At 37.8% G+C, this 23,297-nt stretch overlaps 1 long non-coding RNA gene across 1 annotated transcript; it reads left to right on the top strand.

The window, feature by feature from the left end:
* The first annotated feature begins 350 nt into the window (after nt 1-350).
* LOC140002039 (uncharacterized) lies at nt 351-22,063 on the top strand. Its single transcript, XR_011807895.1, has 3 exons — nt 351-430; nt 17,631-17,907; nt 20,111-22,063. It is a non-coding gene; the product is annotated as an uncharacterized lncRNA (long non-coding RNA).
* Nucleotides 22,064-23,297: the final 1,234 nt, after the last annotated feature.

Below are 23,297 nucleotides of genomic sequence, written 5' to 3' on the forward strand. Positions count from 1 at the left end.
GAACTTACTTCTCAAGCCAAATTTCTGTGTATTGTGGAAGAATCAAATATTTATAGTCTGCAGTGTTGAAGCATTATTATTCAATCTGGAGAATGTATTTTCAGGAGATCACAAATTGCTCCCTATTACTGCATATATAAGTTCGGTAGTAAAGTGGGATGGTACATATGAGTACATATATACATATCAATAAGACACATTTGATGATTTATTATTTTCAGTAGCTTATTTGTAAATATGAAATAATGTCTTTTTTGATATTCGTGATATAAATGCCTTTACTCTCAAGATCTTTTTTTTTTTTTTTTTTTTTTTTTTTTTTTCCCTGTTCTCTGGTGCTTTGAATGCAGTGGAAAGGCATTTCTGGTCTCCGTGGCTCCTCTTTAGTGCAAGCAGAGAAGGCAACATAATAGAGGTGATAGAGAGAAAGGTAATGCTGTAAGTGTAATTTACAGTCAAGATACGAGAATTCAGTAATTCTTTACAGTTAAAACATTAGTCTCCATGTTGGTGAAGCATAGTATTTTTGGAGAGAATTTACCAAATGTCTAGTTACAATAAAGATAAGCAAACAAACAGTAGATTGCAACATTTGGATCCTGATTAGATTTTCTGTGGAATTACTTGCTCTTTCAGGAATAAATATATTGAATCACTGTATAAACATGATCTTAACATTAGAATTTTAAAAATATGCATGGATCATATAAATATTTAGGTTGTTCATGGAAGTAAATTTTACACTGAACAGTTAAGCTATTGTTTGTATGCTCATTGTGTCTAAAGAGAATTTCTCAGAAGTACATAACGTTCCCTGTGGTTTTCAAATGACTTTTTTTCTTATTACAGAACAGTTGAAAATGAGTTAGAGATGGTGTCCTAGAGACAGTGAAATGTTTCAAAAGTAGATGCCTTGTGAGTTTCCTAAACAACTGAGGCAAGAGATTGAAAATAAATAAAGTTCTTCTTTATTATTTAAGACTAAACTTTACAGGTAATTAGTGTAAGAAAAGGAAACATTAAGTACCAAAAGGCTATTATTCTGCATCTCTATGAAGAAAAATGGCTGGCTCACTGAGTTCTTATGTGTGGGCATATGAGCACCCTGTGGTATATGTTTAAGTTGGTATGCTCACATTATAAATGGCAGCAACAATATGTATTCCTATATTATGAGGCTAAAAAACATAACTGCAAATGTTTTGAAATGGAAGTTAATTGGAGATTGTATATTTTCTTATATTGTGTAATAATATTTTTCTCATGTGATTCTTATTTTCAGCATGTAGAGTCAGCATCCAGCAAACACAAAACTTGGAGCATACAAATAGACTTACATGAAACAATGGTCCCAAAGCTTCTAAGCATGCATAGAATTGCTTATACAAACAGCCTTTTTGAAAACAGGGAGCTTAAAGTGGCTCACGTGCATAAATATTTTGCTAGATCGGGCTTGAATAAAATAAGTACATTTAAGGGCCAGTTTAACTTAGGGATATAAAAAACAATGATTTTGAATCATGAAAGCTTGGGGTAGTGTTTTACAAGGTCAGATCTTCCTGAGTATTTTGGATGAATTCCCTGGTTAAGTTTTTACTGAGAAATGAAATGGGACCGTGAATACTCCTGGGCACTAGACCACTGATTGTCAAGACTAGTTAACAGATAACCTGTTCCCTGACATCATTTTGCCCTGTGAACACTTCGGTAAACAATTCTGGGCACAGTTCAGTGTATAATACCCACCAGAAGTCATTCTCAGTAAGCAATATGGGGAAAACTGCACCAAACTTGTCCATCTCCACCTCACATAGTCATCCAACGCCAACCTTGCAGGCTTCATGCTCGCTACCATCACAGGTTCTCATGATGCATAAGCCATCAGTTTCAAGAAATGGAGAACTCACAATGGAGGGCTGCAAAACAGTCTTGGTATTTTTCTATATTTCTTTATTTCAGGCACTTATACGTGAAACGCCCCCCACCACCACACAATATAGCAATGATGCCTAATGGCCATAGAGGTGCCACCCAAGTCCAAAATATCAGGGCCAAGTACTGAGAAGTGTAGGTGTGGACAGATTGTCATTTGGCCCCTTGTCTAATTAATGGCCCATGGTGCTTACTTCATTCTTCTTTGACAAAGCCCAAGTATGAACATTTTATGTAGCCAGATACCAGGAAGGCCTGGAGAAATGTCGGTGTTGAAATAAACAAGCCTAGAATATTTTTGCTGGCAAAAAGCTATAGGCACAATGGCATTCAAACAGGTTTTAGAAGTTAGTTGGTAGTATCTCAAAGCACCACATAAATCTGCAGGAGATAGGTTCTTCTGGCCAGGGCCCTGGAGGCCATCTGCTGAGTACTTGTTTAGTAATGTAAATAACACAATAATTTCTATGACCTATATATTTAAGGCTGTTTTCATAGTTTGGTTTAAAATAGTTAATCCAAAGAAAGCACAATTAATGTCCAATCAAAATATAAAATACCCTTTACATGTCAACAGTTATATGATAGCAAATCCTGTCCAGGAACAGATGGGGCAAGATTTGTTAATCTTGCCCCATAGATGAGTGGAAATTAATTTTCAGACAGAAAAAAAAGTGCATATACATGGAGAATAACATACAGAATTAGCTGGAACTGGGTAAATACATGAAAAAAAAAAAAAGTTACTAGTAAAACTTCCTGAAGAGACATTTGGTTCTTGAAAGTACCCACTAGTGCAAAATGTATTTCTAGTTAGCTGTTAATGCAGCTGTGTGTACTGGAACAACTCGCACAGCAACTGCCTCATATTTAATAGCTAAAAACTGTAATATGAAATAAAACATAGAATTTCATGGAAGTAAATTCCAGTTATAAATACATTTGAGAGCTAGTCAAGTAATTTATTTTTTTCCCCTTGCCTTCTTTTGTTGCTAACTAAAACTAACCATGAAAACTGTAAGTCAAAAATAACTTCTGATTTTGTCCAAGAGTCTCCATCGGAGATTTTCTCATCTTTCTGAGGGTACAGATTTCAGCTCAGGTATGGAATGTACTCTGTGCAAGGTCACCTCTAGCCCTAACCAGAGGCCTAAGCCCCATGCATCACTTTTTTTTAGCCTTTGTAGAACAATGAATTTTAGTCTGAACAACTGTTGATGATGATTACCTGTATGTGGACTCCCCAGAAGCAATCATAGACTCATCTGCAGCATAAAAAGGAGACAATGAAATCTAAACTAGAAAGCAATAAACTTTCCAAACACCTTTCTCCAATTTCCTTCTTATTGGTGGGAACAACTCTTGAGGGTTTCCCTTGAGGTCCATATGCAGCAAAGAGCTACTGCTAAAATTCTCTCTGCTCCAGCCATTTTAAAATATATTCAATTATTCTCTTTTACAACAGCTTTTACACAAGCTTACGTTAAATTCCTTAAAAAGGAAGAATGTGGTTGTGTCTGTATCATTGGTAATAATGCAATATTCTTCATATTCTAAAACTGTATTTCATTGGTGAAATACAATCTAATACTGCAACCACTCCCTTTTAATTTTGTGGTGTCTTATAGTTTTCACTTAAAGTTCATTAGTGTTACATGAAAGAAAATGTTAACATAATTTCAAGCCCTCCTTCTCACTGCTCTGCCACCATTATATTGATGTGGTGCTTTATAGCCGACTTTGACTTTCTGTTTACATTGTTTAATTTTGGAAAGAGATGTAGTTCCAAAACAAACATCAAGTTGAACATCACAAGAAAGAGAGGTCAACCTGTCTGCTCCTGAGCCTTGCACAGCTGATGGGGTGAGTGGACAAGTATACATAGATAGATACAATTTTCCTCTTGAAGTAAAGCGTGGAGCAGACAAAAGAAAATGTTTGTTTTTCACTTTCCATCAGCACTTTTAAAATACAGTTACAGGTTCACAGACTTGCATTATGGATGGTGTTGAAAGGGACCTCTGAAGATTGTATAGACAAAGCCCCCTGCTCCAAATAGGGTCAGCTACAGTAGGTTGCTCAGGGTTTTGTGTTCAGTTTAGAGTATTTCTGAGAATGGAGATTCCACATCTCTCTTGTTCTGCGGAGCCCAGAACTTGACACACTGTTCTTGGTGTGACCTCGCCAGTGATGAGTAGAGGGGAAGGATCACCTCCTTTGACCTGCTGGGGTTGTTTCTCCTAATACAGCCCAGGATAGCATTCACCTTGTTTGCTGTAAGGGCGTGTTTCTGGCTTATGGTCAACTTGTCCACCAGGACCCCCATATCCTTCTCGGCAAAGCTTCTTTCCACCTAATTAGTGTCCAGTCCTCACAGTTATGTGGGGTTATTCCTCCCCCGGTGCAGGACTTCATAATTTGTTTTATGGAAGTACATGGGTTTCTTGTCTGCTCATTTCTCCAGCCCATAGAGGTCCTTCTGAATGGCAGCATGCCCGTCTCCACTCCTCACAGTTTTGTATCATCTGCAAATTGCACAGGGTGCACCCTGCCTCATCGTCCAGGTCATGAAAACAGAGGTTAAGCGGTATTGGTCTCAGTATCAACCCTTGGGCACACTACTAGTGACTCACCTTCAACTGACCGTGATGGCCAGTTCACAGCCCTTCCAACCTAGCAGATCAGCCAGCTTTCAGTCCGCTTTGCTCGCTGTTCAGCTAGCCTGTACCTCATCATTTTGCATGTGAAGATGCTATGGGAGAGTGTCAAAAGCCTTACTGAAGGCTTATATAAGAGAGCCTGTGGCAGGTACCTGCTCTGATGTTTCCTGTGTTGATCTCACTTCAGATCCTTGTCTGTGTTCTGGCTCTTGATTGTTGATATTTTGCTCTGGTTTCTGGCAGTTTCCCGTTACACAGTGGATCAGGTTTCCTTACAGTTTGCATAAAAAGTATCTAGGATGACTCATCCATTATTCTAAGATAAATTCTTCTGCCTTCAGCATCCCCAGGTCCTTCTCTTCAGGGCTGCTCTCAATCCATTCTCCAACCAGCCTGTGTTTGTGCTTGGGACTGCCCTGGCCCAGAACCCCATCTCTCTAAAAATTTTTTTTTTTTTTCTACTTGAGCATTTAGTCAGGTGCATTTACTATATAATATGGAGAGAGTGAGGAGAGGAGGTCACGGGGTCTTTGTTTGTTGCTGTAGGATGTTTCTTTATTTAAAAGGGAGGAAAAAAAGAAAAAAAAAAAAAGAAAGAAAACCAAACATTTAAGTGCTCATCTGTGACTTGCTGGTGTCTGACTGCGAGCAAATTCCTGTTAAGTTACAAGGTATACAAAGAATTAATTTTCATCAACACTTCCTAATGTTCTAACGAATTTTCCATTATAGTCTTGGGGAACCTGTTTTTTTGGGGTGGAGAAGGGTGCACTTCAGTTTCTAGTTCCGAGACAGAGAGTTTCTGAAGTAGCCTGGAGGTGAGGTGAGGCTGTTGCCACAGCAATTCAGCTGTCAGCTTTTTTGCTGTTGTGGCTGTTAAGCTGTTCACTCTGTTTTCAAAGTCATTGGCAGCTGGATCCAGCTGCCTAAACGTAGGCATGGCGTGCTATTTGAGAAGTTATTGCACATCAAAGTCATCCATGCAAGGAGCTGGCACAGATGAGGCAGCACCTATGGGGCACTTGCTCCTTTCTGGCCCAGCAGCTAGTTTCTGGACACCTCAGGACAGTGTCAGCCTACCCTGGGGCATGTCACTTTGCGCTTTCACATGCATTTATGCAATTGAATCCTATCCTGGCAGTCAGCCGTCATTAAATGAAATCCAATGGGAAGCACCACCTTATCAATTGAAATAAATAAAGCCTCCAGAATTAACAAGGTTTCTGAATTTGCTGGTATGTTCAACAAGTTACTATGGCTGAAAGAGAGGGCAAGGCATATACATATATATGCATGCCTCCTCCTACCCATCGACACCAGAATGTGATTGTACATGCAGAATGTGATTGCATATGCATTGGGTTGTTGTTCTTTCTTTTGGAAAGCTATAGAAAGGCTTTAGAAAACTATAGAAATTTTTGATAAAATTATAGAAGTCACGGGAAAGAAATACAAAGTGCTACATTTTTAATTAGGAAAACATTTACAAGCTGGGAAGGGAACACACTAGGTTGTAGAAGCATTTTCTTATATCTAATGTATTTTTAGAAGATCTTAATAGCCTGTGTTACATGGGTGACATTCTTGCACTGAATCTGAAAGTGTTAAGTAGCCTCAGCCCTTGTTTAGCCTGAAGTGGAGCTGGGGGCATTGTACTAATGTAAGTGCCAAACTTTCTCTGCTAATTCCTGGGCAGGAGCTCTGTAATCCTCTGGGAAGATGTTTTGACAGTCCGTTTCACTGCTGAAAGCTGTGCTGAAAGGAATTTCCTGCCTTAGATTTCAGAGGTCCATTGGAATTGCTCGCTTTATTGGGTAGGCTGATTCCCCAGTAGGCAGGAGGGAGATGGCTACGGCAGGGCAAGGCTTGCTCCATGAAACTTGGCCTCGCTGTGGCTTCCAAGAAAAAGAAAGGAAATTGGTCACTTCTTTCTTCAGGCTCAGAAGTCAGCAGCTTGAGATCTGATAGTCTCGCTCTGGATTTTTCAACCTTCTCCCCTTCCCTTCTATTTTTATTATGCTGTCTGTATAATCTATATAGAACAAAGGTGAAAAAAAATTTGCTATCAGCTTTTTGGAGGACATATTTCTCAAGACCTCACAAGCATCACGCTGTCATTTGCCAAAAAATTAACATAAGATAAAATGAAATTCTGATACATGGCTGGAAGAAGTCCAAGTGAGTGCAATGTGTAAATAATCAGCAGGCTTTCAGCTTCTGCCCTTTAGTAAAGGTGTTTCCTTTGCTCAAAAAGATCTTTATGGTTTGAATATCTCATGCCATTCTTTCGATCACCAAATTCTCTGCTCCCCATAAATTCTTCATTTTTCAAGTAAAATAGAAAAAAAGTGTGTTTTGCCAAGACATGCTGGTTTTAATCTTAGAATTTTATAGGACTTCATATTAATTAGGCTCATAGTATTCTGTGTTTATTTTAAATTTTATATTCATGAAAAATGGCAAAAAAAAATTAGAGGTGACAAAAATCAACTCTTTTTTTGACAGATGAAATTCAAATCCAATTGAATAAAATCATTTAGGATTTTTTTTTTTCTTTAAATTGAGGCAATGAGCAGACAGTGAAGTCTTTCACAATTTCAACTGAGTAAATCTAGGTACAGATTTATTTTAAACTCTTAACTCCATTACCGATGAATCTTTAACATGATTATCTATGCAATATATTTGTGAATGAGGGAATTGCTGCTGTTTCTGCTTAGAGAGAACACAGGCACATTGGTTGCATTAAGTCTTGAAAGAACCCTAAAACCTAGCCTGACTAGAAGCGCACAGATTTTTATATACAGTCAGGTTCCTGCCTGAGTTCTTAAAGATAACGTTGAATTATTTATGAAAAACACAACTCTATGATATTTCTGGAAATAGAACAATGTCTCTGAATTCACTTCATCATGAGTTAGTTAATTCTTCCATCCAAAGCACAAGAATGCTGTGAATTAACTCTTGTATTTTAGCAGTGAATGGAATATCACACAATAAAGCTTTTCCTCATTTGGGGGACATATTATTGCCAATCTGAGGAGGAAAACCTTTCCTCCCAAACAACCACTGTCTCTGGTTTGCAAGCTGAGTCTTGCTTGACCTCAACTGATCTCTGATCTCTTGTCCTATCTGATCTCCTGGCAGATGATGAGCCCTTGCAAATTAGCCGACTGCAATCTCTTCTTGTTCAGTTAATGCCTGTACAGCTAGATACTAGCCATGGGAGCAAAGGGGTATGATTTATACAGGGCTTTGTTGTAACTTGCAGGTACTGTGTATTAACAGGTTTTTAATCAACACTGCGAGCCTGTTTGCTTATGTTAAAATGCTTGCTTTAGATGCTGAGAACAGAGATTAGCAAAATAGGAGGTTTCAGATGGTTTGGGGGAGTCTTCTGTTTCTGAGGTTGTCTTTTCCTTCACTTCTTTTTAGAAGAACTTAATTAAGCTTTAATATTCTGGATACATTTTTTAAAGTGTAGTCTATGTTTATATTTGTCTAATAGTATTTGTATGAAGTGGCCGCCACCTGCATTTAATTTATCCCATGACATGTCTTTCCTGCCTTGATCTAAAATTCTTCAGAACGCAGAAGAAATTACTATTTTCTGCTTGGACTTTCCTGGCTAGCTCCAGTTTGATTGTTGTGGGCCTCTGAGAGCCTAAACAGATAGCATACACTCAACACACGGGTTTTTAACTAATTGCTAACGTTCCTAGAGCACTTTGAAGAGAAAAAGTACGGTACATGTGTTAATTATTATTAAGAACCTGGCTTTGAACATCATGTTCTGATATGAGAAATGTTAGTGAGTCCTCACCAAATCATAGCATTATAAATGTATTTCATTAAGAGATCATTAAGACATTAAAAGACATCATTATTAATCTATACATGATCTAAGCTTGGCAAACCTTTGTAATCCAGACTCATTATATTAGCGTGAGTGCCTTTCCGGCCAAAAAAGTGCTGAGATTTTGCATGGTAGCGTTTCAATTTATCAACGATATTACAGATGAAATAAAAACTCTGATTTTTGGAAAATCTCCCTTTCTAGTCCCATTACTTTTTCCTGGGCTTGATATAGTGCAGTTGTTGTTTCTGGCATTAATGCCTTTCAGGTTCAGCATTGCACACATTATTTGAGTTGAGTAGTCTTATACATGAAGTGCAAAAGATCTTCAGCAGGCTCTATCCAGGGGTTGCTTGGATATGCATCAGTTGATTTTGTGGGAGAAAAAAAATCCCTCTGGTAAATAAGACTTATACGTGTTCTTTGATAATGTGTTTTAGAGAAACTGTTAATTTTTCTAAATTACTAATTGTGATGTGTAACACAATGAATAGACTGTTGAAAATCACTGTGATGAACTTTCAAAATGAAAAATCCTCAGAGAAATCTACAAGAAAAATCCCCCTGAAACAGTAGGCTGCCTTCTCAGTTCTTTGCAGGCTTTTATTTGTCATTTATAAGTGCTCAGTCATTTCTTAATCTCAGTTAGAGCTTTTCTGCTTTGAAAACTGAAAATGTGGCTAGCCGCTGACATGTGGAGAAGAATCCCAATTTTCTTCTTATTCTGAATTACTGTAAAACACATTAAATTAAAGGAATTCTTTTCTTAAAATATGAAAGCAATTTTGCAAAACAAATTTGGATTCTTCCAAATGCGACCACAAAATTTCTGGGGTAATTTAATGGGTTGTAAGAAAGCATTAATAAATTTAAAAAAAATGTGAAATCAGTTTAAGAGAAAATATGTCAGTCTAATATAAAGACTGGGATGCACAAAAACCTTTTCCATGTAATTGCACTGTATAGTAATGGTTCTGTGCCGTCATCGTCATGTCAATGTTCTTGCTTATGAATTCCAAAGTATTTCACTAAAATTGTCTGCTGTAGTCAGTGCATTTGCTGTTAAATTCATTTTATTCAGAAGAGTGCTGAAGATTTTTTGGAGTCCTACACTTGCAGACTATCAGTTACTAGGTCGTTTGATGTCATCACTTAATACACTGAAGGACCAAAATGCATAGATAAGCAGAGCTGGATTTTGCAAAGCTTCTAATTGTCTAGTCTTAGATATCTAGTAAAAATCTAGTGTTATTGACACTGACTTCCTTTAAGATTTTTGTAATAAGATACCAGTTAATTTGCTGGCTCAGAAAATACTTTCTTTCCAGTTATGGAAATGAATGACTAGCATTAGATGAGCTGCCAAGTCAGCACTCCTGATAGGATTCAGATGCAGATTCAGGTGCTGGCATCTAGATTTAGATACTTACAGTATGAGTATCTACATGACCTAGGTAAGTAAACAAAATGAAGAAGTTTGATCATTTGTCCACCCTTTAGCGTCCACCTTTGGGCACAGCAGGTACCTCACACAGGTGTGACACAGGTCTGTGGGAGCTCCTTGGCTTCCTGGGAAGATTCCAGCAGATCTCCACTGGCTATAATAGGAACTTAAACATCTAGGTTGCTTTACATGGTAGACATGTAAGCTGTCTGCATCTGAATCCTGTTATGTGAGCTCTGTTCAGTGGCCAAAATGTTGTATGTATTGATATTTGAGGTGTTGCAGGATGTTAGAGACATCTACATTAGGTTGGCTGGTGAGACACAGAGAAATCCTACTTCACCTAAAACGACAGCAGCTTCTGTATGTCCGGTTGAATCCAGCCCCTTCTATTTATAATAAAGATGCATCTTGTTCTCATCAAAGCACTTCCAGTTTCCAGACAAAGGCACTGAGTCTTTCTGCAAAACCTGAGCACAGCATTGAAGGTTGCAAGTGAGTGGTGAACAGCCTTGCATACAGACAAAAACGTTTGTGGTCCTTAGGGTAGCATGCCATGAGGACTCTCCACTGGCAGCTGTGGGATTTCACTGTTTCTCCAGTAGGATAACATCCATCAGCCACAGAATTTGTTATCTGTGCTGAAGTTTTGCAATATAAAAAAGTATCCACTAGAGGCTCTAGTGGTACCAATCAAGTGAGTTTTGAGTCCTATTTTCAAAGGTGACAAAGCACTCTAAATTAAGGGTTTTGTCTTTGTTACACATTGTGGTATTAGAGATTCTTGAGCTGTTTCCAAATGAGCTGGCAGCCTGTACTGCACTGCACTTTTGAAAAATGATACCCTTGGTCTTGTGACTCTAGCCAGACACATTTTGACAAATTTTTGAGTAAGAAAAAGTTAACAACTAAAAAAGATAAATATTTACTGTAAAATGTTATGCTAGAACTTCAGTGATACCTACCAAACAAATACTGGGAAATTGATTAATAATTTTATTTTGATTTCTTGTTTGTGAAGGATATTAAGCACATGATACAAAGATGATCAGAATAATATCCTTTTTATTATTAAGAATTATTTTATGATCCAATGTTAAGGTGTTTTACCAGAAATGGGAAGCTGTGCACATAAGAAGACTTGCTCAATCTAAGTAAATTGAATATGCAAGACCAGTTATGACTGCACTTTCTGGTTGTCACAGACTGACTGTTTGACCCATTTATTCCAATCAGATCAGTTGAGTCACAGTTCAGTGTTACAGAGCACACTCGCAGGTTGAGCATCAGATAGGAGACTAATATGCTGCAGATTACATTAATCTTTCTTGTTATCTCTTCCTCTCTGCCTGTTCTTTCACATTTTTTGTGGTTTTGAGTCTGTGTTTGTTTTCACTGTTCCATAACAAAGATTATCTTTACAGGACGAAACCTATAATTATATATACATATATTTCTTATATTATTTACTTATGAATGATCCTTGAACTTTTAGTTTCTTTGCTGCAGTAAAGAATAATTTTTAAAAATTCACCTGATTTTTAAACATTTATCACCCAGAATAAAGCTCAAGAGCACTTAGCTGTGATATTAAACATCTAGTCACAGTTGAATTCAGACTTCCTTAGTCAGCAATCAGATTTTAATATCTTAAGACCCCTGCAACCAGTGACCATTTCTTTTGTACACAGTTGCAGTTATTTGCCTAACAAACAGGATTGTTGAAGGCATTGGAATGTTAGTTCATAGTCTCAGAAAGTATGTTAACCAACAAGCTCTCTGGAAGCTTAAGAGAGAAGGACAAAGTAGGATGGTCCACACCATACCTCTGCTGGTGAGGCTAAAACATTGTGCACCAACGAATGAGAAAGTTATGGTGGCAGGGAGGAGAGGAGGCATGAGAAAGCTTGACTTTGCAGTTCACTCAGTATTTGCTGCTAAGGAATACAGAAACTGGTTTTATGTTACCCAGAGACTGTCTAATATAAAACAGTCCCAGGGGCAGCAGCTAACATCCCAGCAGGATGCTCTTTTCTCATTGCTATTGGGCTTCCTGTCAATCTCTTTTGCAAAAGCTGCTTTAATTTATAAGCTGACTAAATGTTCTATTGCTGCTGCTTTGTGCAGACAATTTTCCACATGCTAGTTGAGTGCTTCAACATCAGTAATGAAGAGTCAGAATCACCAACTCAGTGCCTAAGTTGGCAGAGGCCTCTGGGGATTGCCTTGTCCAGCGGCTCTGCTCAAAGAACAGTCAGGTTCAGTTGCACAGAGCTTTGTGTCCAGCTGCACTTTGAATACTTCCAAGGATGGAGACTCCACAAGTTTTCTGGGCAGTCTGTTCCTGTGTTTGACCACCTTCAGATTTTATTTATTTCTTTCTTTAAAATAGAATATCTTATATTTCAATTTTTTACCTAATCTGTCTTATCCTGTGAGATGACAGTGACACTGAGAAGAGTCTGGATTCATCTTTTTTACTCTGTTTTTTACTCCATTTTACCCCCTCATTAACTTTTTGAGTTAATATATGGAGTAAGCTTTTAGTACTGTAAATGGTACAGCATGCTCTTAGATGCTAAATTTATTAAGTCATTTGTAGCTCTGTTCAAAGACAAATACATTTTCAAAACGACACAACCAAAATCTTGATAAAAAATATTATAAAATGTCATACCTTGTCCAATAAGTGAGTAGAAAAAGGTGAAGAAATATAGAGTGAACAATGCCACAGAGGATACCATAGTATTGATAGACTCCATCTATGTGTTCTAATGTCATGTCATGCAACTAAGCTGACTGTTAAATGACTTGTTACGAGTAGTGGTATTTGTCAGATTTACATGGTCAAAGTCATATTATGTTTTGTATCTACAAACCACCATTCTCAGTTCCTTCTGAAGACAAAGTAAAGCCTGAGGATCTAGAAAAGAAATGATTTACTGAATTTCCACTTGGTTAAATAGACTCTGATGCAAAAAATATTAGAGTACAGAAGAAATCCATGGAAGAATTTTCCAATAGATACGGAATAAACATTTGGAAGAAATTTCCAATAAAATCTGATGACACAAAACTGGAAAGTGTTGGTAGGGCAGGGGGAATCGGAAGTCATACAAGAAAGAAAATGGTTAACTTGCTAAGAACACTATGCAGTTCTACTTACATTTTTAACTAAAATGAGCACAATCTGACAAAAAGATGAGACAGTGATCAGTTATAGGACCATCTAAAAAGATTGTTTAGAAAACAGAATATTTTCTATCTTTAACTGTATCATGAGAGTGACCTGCAAGGAGAGAAGAAATCTAATTAAACTAAAGGACAATTGGATTTAAACAAGTCATGGCTAAACTCAGGTTAGGCATTAGAAAGAGACCTGTGGCTTTTGCAAGAGTCAGAAATACAGAGCAGCCTTCAAGGCTGCAGATAATTGGGGCAAATAAACTTGCTCCTTCTGCTACGGATTTTGAAAAGTTTATGGAAGTAATTTATGATAGGCAGCTTGTATCAACAGGTAGCTGCATGGGGTTGCACAGGTTGTTCTTCTAGTCCTAAAGTCTCAAAAGGTGTAAGTTCATGGCATGCAACACAAAAGTGGTCTTCAATATTATTCAGTAATAAACAGCAATTTAATTTCTAGAGGATAATTCATGAATGATCATTAACAATTCTGAATTCAGAGAAATAGTCATAAAAGTCTTGCAAAATTCAGAAAAACTTGATTGCTACCCTCCCTTGAATGCCTAGTATCAGTCTAGACCCTACACCCTTTAATCCTGACAGAGACTAAGGATGTAAAGGTAACTGTGCTTGTCTGCAAGAAGTGATAATCATTAAGATCAGAGCAGCATAGGATTTTCCAGATGAATAGATTCATGCTAAAATGCAGTGCTGATCTCTTTGAAAATATTCATCTTGAGGTTTTGCATGTTGAAAGATTATTATGGTCCCCATTTTCTACTAAAAGTAGAAAAATCCATTTACAAACTGAAATAAATCTATTATTATGCAGTATATAAAGCTTTATTATTATTATTATTATTTTACAATATGACATTGCTATTTCTCATCCTCTCATGGTGTCATCTAAAAGCATAATAACCGTATTCTGTCTTCTTTTATCTAGGTCACTAATGAAAGTATAAAATGTGGTGCTACCCACGTGTTTAAAATTAATTGGGCACATAAATGATTGCAGGACGGATTCCTTTGTGGTGCATCAGTCTCAGAGGTTTTGGCAATTTTATGCTTTTTAAAGCAATTTAAGCACATTTTTATTTTATTTTATTTTATTTTATTTTATTTTTTAAATAAAGCCATAACTTGCAAAACAGGCTTTTTAAACATTTCTGATATTCCCTTGTTCTGACCCATTTGAAAGACTATATAAATCTTATCTGCAAAGTTTGGAATTTCCCATTAATAATAATGAAGAAAGAGAAAAGAACAATAAATCGTTCAAGAAGAGCCTGGAATTTTTCACTGTGAGTTATCCAATAGAGTAGAGAACTGAACAAAGATATAAACATCAAACAAATGAAATTTTGATTGTCATTTATGAGGAGAAAACATCTGTAATGGATATAACGAGCAATCTTGAATCTTAATATTCAGACTTTAATGAGTAAACAGATATTTCACCATCTTGTAAAACAATAGTATTATGAGCTCGATCTGGTTAGAACTACTCTGGTGCTTAAAGACAGGCTTAAGTGTTTTTCTGGATCAAGCCAGAATGGTCAGCACTCTGCCAGATTAATTCTTGGAAGAGTTTGCAAAAAAAAAAATAGTGAGAAAACGTCTTGTGGATAGCAAGAAATCCAAAACAGTGACCAAGCTTAATCTGCATTAATGATAGGGTAAGCCAAGTTCTTGAAGAGAATGATTTGAGGTACAAGGATCAAAGAAAGTATTTTTGTCCTGTTTGCTGCTTTTGTTTTTGTTTTTGTTTTTAGTGGTGAAATATTTGTCCTCTGTGGCACCCGAATGGATTCCAAACCAAAGGAGGATTCCAAAACTTTTTTGCATAAAATGCCAGTCTTTAAAACCCACTTCCACTTGCACAAGTGGCCAAGTGAGCTCACTTGTGGTTGGATATCAGGGAAATACTAACATAAAGAAAATCACCACTTTCCCTCCTAAAACAGTGCGAAAAATGGTGAGATTCACAGAAATATTACTACGTATATGGAACCTGCTCAAAACTGAAAGAACACTGAAACAACTTGCCTGACTTTCTATCTTGGTAATTCATCTTTACAAGAAGGAAGAATTTTCATGTATTATTCATATTGCAACATTCTCAAGAAAATGCTTAACAGACTCCTTCTAATTGCCATCTTTGCATTACATCCTCCTTCCCTTCTTCCCACAGAATGGGAATAATTGCCAGTTCTGTTATTACACGATGATGATATCCTTCACTCATCAGCTACCAGTTATCCTTGAATTAGTCTTTGTTCTTTATTTATTATCCAGCCCCTCAGAAAAATGCTAATTTCTCTTGGGTTTGGCTCTACCGGGTCTAGCTGGGATGGAGCTAACTTCCTCCAGAGAAGCCCATGTGGTGCTGTGCTCTGGATTTGTGGCTGAAACAGTGTTGATAAACACAACAGTAGTTTGGCTGTTGTTGACCATTGCTTGCCCAGCTCAAGGCTTTCTCCCTCTCCATACCTTCCCCAATGAGTAAGCTGGGGCAGGCAGGAGGCTGGGGGGGACATAGCCAGGAGATCTGACCTAAGGGATGTCCCATGCCACCTGACATCATGCTCAGCAGTAAAAAGCTCAGAGAAAGAAATAGGAAGGGAGGACATTTGGAGTTAAGGTGTTTGTGTTCCTGAGTAATTATTACACATGTGCTGAAGCCCTGCTTCCTAGGAAGTGGTTGGATATCTGCCCGCCAATGGGAAATAGTGAATTCCTTATTTTGCTTTGCCTGTGGGTGCAGCTTTTGCTTTCCCTATTAAACTGTCATTATCTCAGTCCACAAGTCTTCTCGCCTTCCTTTTACTTTTTCACCATCCCATGGGAGATGTGAGTGAGCAAGTGGGTGGGTGTGTGGCTGCTGGCCAGGTCAACCCACTACACTGGATAATTAAGTACTCAAATTAAGTAGGAACCCTTTATTGTATAATCTTGGAAATTTATCAGTTAGATTGATCCTAAAAATATAATTCACCATAAAGTGCATAAAATCCTAAATTTCTTGGTTCATTTTACCGTAGCTTTGTTCTGTAATGTTTAAATTTCTTGCATGTTTCCAACTCTGTAGGAGAAGGTTATGTTGGCAAAATCACAGCAATTTTACAGGCTCTAGTCTCAGTCACGTATTTCATGTTTTCAGAGTTCTTTCACTACCTACAGTACATCTGAAGACCCTGTCAGTTTGTATCCAATTTTACACATGTTTTTGCACTCTCTGGGTAGACTTTGGCCTATTTTACAAGAAGAATTAGATGATCTTGCCTTTGAAGTCTGGTAGCACTGCTACAGAAATCACTTATTAAAAGAAAGGAGGCAGAGTGCCTGCCATAATGAGGTTTCAGTCCACACATAGATCTCTTTGACATTACCAGAAAGTAAATAATCCTGATACTGTGAACAATCGGCTCAGGGCAGTCTTTAAAGCTGATCTAGACTAGCCAAAGCAGAGATGATAAGCTCAGTGAATTGCATGTATCCTGTATTGCCCTGCATTTACTCAGCTCTGAATATTGCAGTGATTACTTGTGAGATCAATGAATATCAAGGCACGTAGGTAGATAAGTTTCTGTTACTTAATTAGTGTAACCTATATACGCTTGAAGAAAATTTCCATTGAGAAGCCAAAAATAATAGAGAAGTCTATAATTCCATTACTTCCTTGATTTTGGTGGTTACCAGGAAAAAAAAATAATAAAAAAAAATAGTAATTTGTTGCACAGTATTGTATAAGGCACTAAAATTATTAGCTTGTTTAAATACAGAAACAGACTACTCTAGCTGTGACATTTCAGTTGTTGCATGCAACCATTGGTAATCAAGAAAACAATGACAATAAATCTTCACGAACAAAGACGTAATTCTGACCCCAAAGGACTCAATAATTTATGAATGTTAAATAATTTAAATATTTTAAATATGGTGAGACTTAAGTTTAAGAGTAGCATAAGCAAATCTTCCTTTTGGCAACCAGCTCTGGATCAAACACAACTCTTACTATTTATTCTTTGAACTCGAATTTCGTGATGCAACTAAACATAACAGAGTGCCTTGTCATATTATGAGGTGCCAGCCTTCTTATCATAGTTTGACATATGTGTGGAGCTTGTTAGATGAACGGTTCAAAAGTTCTGGAACTTTTATCTTACTTTTTCTAGTATTATTGGCAGTATACCCCACTGAAACTTCCATGAGAGTTCATTTCCATCATTCTGTAATAAAAATAATGTGCCTTTTAATGATGGTTGACATTTTAGGTTTGCATAACCAAAGAATTAGTCCAGGCTACCAGCTACAAAGGGGCTGCAGACCCTGAACACCAGCTGCACATACTTGACCGAAACTACTGACATTGATTTAGGGAACAAATGTGAAAACACAACCTTGGACACAGTTCTCTCTGATATTTTCACTATTTTAAAATATCTCAAACCCACATGATGTAAATATTCCTTCTTGTTATAGCCTACTTTTAATTCATTTTTGAGATAACTTGCAACCAGGCTTGCCTTTTTTTCTCCCTCTGTTTTCTCAGGGAAAGTAAATCTGAAAGGGTGAAGTGCACTGAAGAAGGAACATAAATGTCCAAGGAACTTGAAGAAGTGCCTTCTCACACCTGGAAGAGCAACTTCCAGAAGCAGGCTAATTCCTCATGTGGTGCACTTCAGTAGCCCTGAAATGTTGAGACAGACACTATTTGAGACACCCATGTGGCCACAGACTGGCACCTCAGCAAGGCATGGATTTGCCCTAGCCCTTAGGTCATTCCCACAGTGCTATAAGGCTGTTCCTGACACCCACGGCCATCTCAGGTATGTAAATTTAGACAAGAGAATTGAACACTAAGAGCTTGCAAACTATTACCTGACATAGCAATAGCCGAAGTTCTAGCATTGCAAATCAACATCCTTTCTGTGCAGTGCGAATGCTGAGGAAGAATGTGAAGGATTGGATTAATCCTCCTTCATTTGAGGGTTAGAATTGAGCTTTAAATTCAGAAACATATTTCAGATTCATAGCTGTGGTGGTTTTACCCAGTTGGTCAGCCAAGGTCTACCATAACCCCTCCCACTCCCGCTCCTCAAAGAGAAAGGGGGAAAAAATATAACAAAAAGGGCTCAGGGGCTGAGATAAGGACAGGGAGATCACTCAACAGTTATTGTCACAGGAAAAACAGACTCAGCGTAGGGAGACAAAAGAAATTTATTACCCACTACTAACAAGCTAGAGAAGTTAAAAACAAAGAAAAATTAAAACCACCTCCCCCTCTTACACCATCTTATACCTCCTCCCCCTGAGTGGCACAGGAAAATGTTGGAATGGGGGTTGCGGTTTGTCTGTAGCACTTTGTCTCCATTGCTCCTTCACAGTCCCTCTTTGCCCAGCTCCATGCGGGGTTCCTCCCACAGGATGCCGTCCTTCCCTAACTGAGCTTGCAGGGCTTGCAGGGGCTTCCCACAGGCAGCAGCTCTTCAAGAACTGCTCCCACACAGCTCCGTACCATGGGGTCGATCCCCCAGGAGCAAACTGCTCCAGCACAGGTCCCCCATGGATGGCAGCTCCCCCCAGACCCCTGCTCCTGCATGGGCTCCTCTCCATGGGCTGCAGCTCCGGCCCGGGGCCTGCTCCTGTGGGGGCTCTCCATGGGCCGCAGCCTCCTCCAGGCCACATCCACCTGCTCCACCAGGGGCTCCTCCATGGGGGGCTGCAGCGTGGAGATCTGCTCCATGTGGGACCCATGGGCTGCAGGGGGACAGCCTGCTCCACCAGGGGCCTCTGAACAGGCTGCAGGGGAACTGCTGCTGCGTGTCTGGAGCACCTCCTGCCCTCCTGCTGCACTGAACTGGGGGTCTGCAGGGCTGGGTCTCATGTTCTCACTCCTCTCTCCCAGCTGCAGTTGTACAGCATTTTTGTTTTCCCTTTTTAAAATCTACTCTCACAGAGATGCAAACAACACCGCTTTTTGACTCAGTTCTGGCCAGAGGCAGGTCCCTTTGGATGGCTCACATACATGTGCACGTGAGCTGTGTGTCTAAGCTTCCCTGGTAGCAACAAAGCAGGTTCGTACCATGGGGTATAACTGAACAGTTGTTCAGTTGCCTAAGCACAGTGTCTATGCCTACAGTATGAGCAGCAGGCAATGTTTGAGACCCATCTGGAGACCAGATAAGGCACTACCATGAGACATATCGCATGGCATGGGACTCCTTCATATTTTTGTTTTATGAAAAGATTATTTAGTACAAAAGGAATTGTTGTGGCCATGCAGTCCAAAGGAAGTGTCTAAGACTCCTTTTCCATTTTATATAGGCTATAGTAAAATGGTTGAGTGGTAATAAGCAGCTGTCAAAACCTACTTAGCCTATTTACTCAGGCTCTGGTGAAATTATCTTTTTTTTTTTTTTTTTTTTTTTTATTATTATATATTGGTATTTTGTAACAACTTCTCCCATTACTTTTATATTTGCCCAGTGCCTTCTGGATTTAGCTTCTTCAGCAAAAATATGACTTTCTATTGCAGCAAGTGGGTGGCTTGCTTTGGATTACCTTTTGAATGCTGACACAATCTATTTGGTATTCCTCATTATATGTTTGATAACAACCATAATCGACATGGACATGGTATGTCTATATTCTAAGGGACCTATAACATACAAGACTAAAGAAACAAGACTGTGTGGCTGTTCAGTTTAGTTACTACGCCTCTAGGTAGAGAGGTGAATCTATAGAAATTCAGCAAAATGCAACACTGGAAAATATGACATATTTCTTATTATGTAAAGCTTTAGTGCTTTTATAAACAAGAAAAAATTAATGTAATTTTAATAATATCACTTTCTAACTCCACAAATATTGATAGTATCTCTTTACCTTCTCATCACATAATCTGTAAGTAATCACAAGCATCTTGAAACTCAAGACCCACTTACTGCAGTGTGCATTTTTGCAGAGAAATATAATCTCATTATGCATAAGTCAGTAGTACCTTAAGACATTATTTTTTCTTTTGCACAGCTGTGAGAGGAGATCTGGAGCCCAAGTATAGAAGTAGAGAAGCTCTCAGCTGTTTGTAGCATATCTAGAAGCAGCCAAGCTCAGAAACAAACATTTCTGAGCAGGAACAAGCAGAAATGACTGTTTGCTACAGATTAGGCTTTTTACTTTGCAGGTATCTATAACATATTACTTACCTTGTTAAACTGTACTTTGTGAAAATTCTGCTCTGAGTCACTGATTTAGCCTAATATACTTTAAATGCTTCTCAAGTTCCGCAGCTTCCTTGAAGGAGACAGAATATTTACCTGCCTCAGAAAAAAAGGTTATGAAGGAGATCTTCATGGCCACTGTGTGTTTATTAAAATATCTATCTTTTGACATAGATGTTAAATTGTTATTTGAAATGGCAAAATACAAAAATATTTAAGGAAGCCATAGATCCTTCCAACTGATTGCTAGGGCATCCTGACCGCAAATCTGGAACTGCAAGAAACAAGTCATAAACCTCTGGACCTTGGAATTAAGAAATCTGGCACAAAAAGGCAGAGCCTGTCACCCACGGTTAAAAGTTGTGCCTTTTTCACAATTGTATATGCAGAAGCAAAACACTTTTTGTTGAATAAACATTGCTTACCTCAAGCAAAAACAATTGATGCTATTGGGAAAGTGTGAAGGACAATGAGGAATAAAATGGAGAAAACTGGATAAAAATGTGGAAAAGAAGTACATGAGAAACAACCAGATTCGTTGACCAGCAGGCTTCATTTCGTTTGTTACCTTATTCCATGCTGTCTAATGCCAATTTGTGAGGTAAAATTGAGAGTAAGATACAATGGAGAGCCTCAGTAAAAAAGACATAAAAGGAAAAGGAGAATAAAAGAAACCAGACAAAAATGAACATGAAGAAAAAGAAATTGGAATCTATAGTGCTAATAGGAAAGAACAAAAAGTAGGAAACAGGGAAGGGTGAAAAATCACATAGGATTGTACAGAAACGTAAGGAAGATAGTAAGTAAGAAAGCAAAGAGAAACTGAAAGAGGAAAAGAGATAATAAGAAATAGGGCAGGTTTTAATGTTCTGGGATGTAAGTGAGTTAAAAACAATGCATATAGCAAAAAGTTGGTAAGGTAGCATAAAAAAATGAAATGGAATATCTGAATACAGAAGAGTAAAGAATAATTGAGCAAAAGTACTAGAATTAGAACTTGCTTGAAGGCCCATAAGTAGGAGCGAATAGAATAGACAAACATACCAAATTTCCAGAATATTTGAGTGGGACTGCACTAGCTAAGTGTCAGTCCCTTCTGATGGTGCAGTCATCCTTGCTCCCACCTGTGAAGTGCAATTTGGAAAATGAATTTTCAAAAATACCCCATTGCGATTATTCCTCATTACTAGTGGCTTTATCTGAATCATTTTCCTGTGTATTGCCACGCTGATAAGACAAACAGGTTTAAGTAAGCCTGCCAGATAGTCTTCTGTCTCTGATGTTCTGTGCCTTATGCAGAGAGAAGCTGCTTTGGAGAAGACTAACAAAAAGGGAAAAAATATGCCAGTGGCTGTATTCACTGCATATACTTTCTTACTGAATTCCTATGAAAGAAAGAAAAAAGGGATAGGATAGACCTGAGATTGATGTTGGAACACTTCTTAGTTTTTTTCTGCTAAAAAATATGATAAAAATTAAAAAAAACGGAGTAGCAATTAATATCAGGCAGCATTAGGCAAATGGTAAAACAGATAAGTAGGTAGGAAGAGCAAAAACTAATTCTAGTGTGAAAAGTAATTCCTCTAAACAGGAAATCCTGTGGAGAGAAATACCATTGTTCATAAATTGTTTCTCCTTCTGGGCTAATTAAAAAACATTTTTTGTAGTGCAGTCAGGCTTTGGCTGGCTGGGATACAAAATCCAGTCATGTGAGGTTTGATGAATTAAAGTCACAGTTTTTCTTGTCTATCTGGCTTGCAAAATTTTCCCCATGTTTCTTTTATTAAAAAAAAAAAAAAAAAAAAAAAAAAGCTTTCTTTTTGTAATATTTTGTTTTGTTTTAAGTTGATAGCAATGAAATGTTTTGGTGAGTTTCTATGCTGTCTTGTATCACTGATTCCAGCCAATAAACTATGTATGACTTCAACAGATGTTTCTTCTACTTTGGACAATAAGATATTTTGAAGTCTTCAGAAGCAAATTAAAGTAAGAAGGAGAAGTCTAGAGAGTCGTATGGAAATGAGAGCCATTTTTCCATGCAGATATAAACAAAAAAATAACCTTTGATGTCCTACTTGAGCCTAATAATAAAAAGCAGAAAGATATTCAGGTAAAGACATAACTGTGCGTAGGAAGGAAACAGCTACAACATTCACAATTAGTCACAGTTCATGTCCTATCTGTAGTTTAGATACACCATGCCAGATTTTCCTTTGGTGTAAGTGTAGCTCCTTTGACTTTGATAAAACTAGACTGACTGTTTTATATCAGGTGAGGATCAGCCCTTCTGAGTCATGTTGTGAACAAGAAGAAAAGAAGGGATGAAGCTTGAAGAAGGATTAAAAGATGTCTGGTTTTTATCTCATTTAAATTCTCATTGCTTTTCCAAAGCATCAGGAAGGCTTTTGTATTTTGTGGTGTCACATGCAGTATTATTAAAAGTACCTGCAACATAAGTCTCCTTCAAGTAGAAATTATTTCAGTTCAGATGTCAGTTATGTATTGAGATACATATGAAATTTATCGTCTTTCCTTCTATTTTCCTAGTTGGGCTTAGCCCAATGCTTTCCCATGGTTATCTACTTCTGTAAGATTGTAGGCTTGGAATACCTCTGATGCTGTTTAATCATCTTACATAAAAATTTATAAGTAACAGAATGTAAAAGAAGAGTTTTCATTTTTATTTTTTAAATGTAGAGATTTGGAAAAAAATTCCAAATCCTGGACTCAGTGATTGTAGGATGTAGACATGAAACTACACAAAACTTTTGTATTTCTAGCTTCAGTAGTTGTAGGATTTTGTCTATGAGAACACAAAACTGCAAAATATCATTTAGTGAGACTGATATCTGGGAAATGTAGCACCATATGTGACGTGACTAGTCATCCTTCAGAGAGCTGTGGGAGGACATTTAGGGAGAACGTGAAATGGATTTGGTGGTCAATTATTCAAAGGCAAATTTCTGTACTGCAGAGCTCCCTCCAAACATCCAAGT

The sequence above is a fragment of the Anas platyrhynchos genome, chromosome 3, assembly GCF_047663525.1.
Source record: "Anas platyrhynchos isolate ZD024472 breed Pekin duck chromosome 3, IASCAAS_PekinDuck_T2T, whole genome shotgun sequence".
NCBI lineage: Eukaryota > Metazoa > Chordata > Aves > Anseriformes > Anatidae > Anas > Anas platyrhynchos.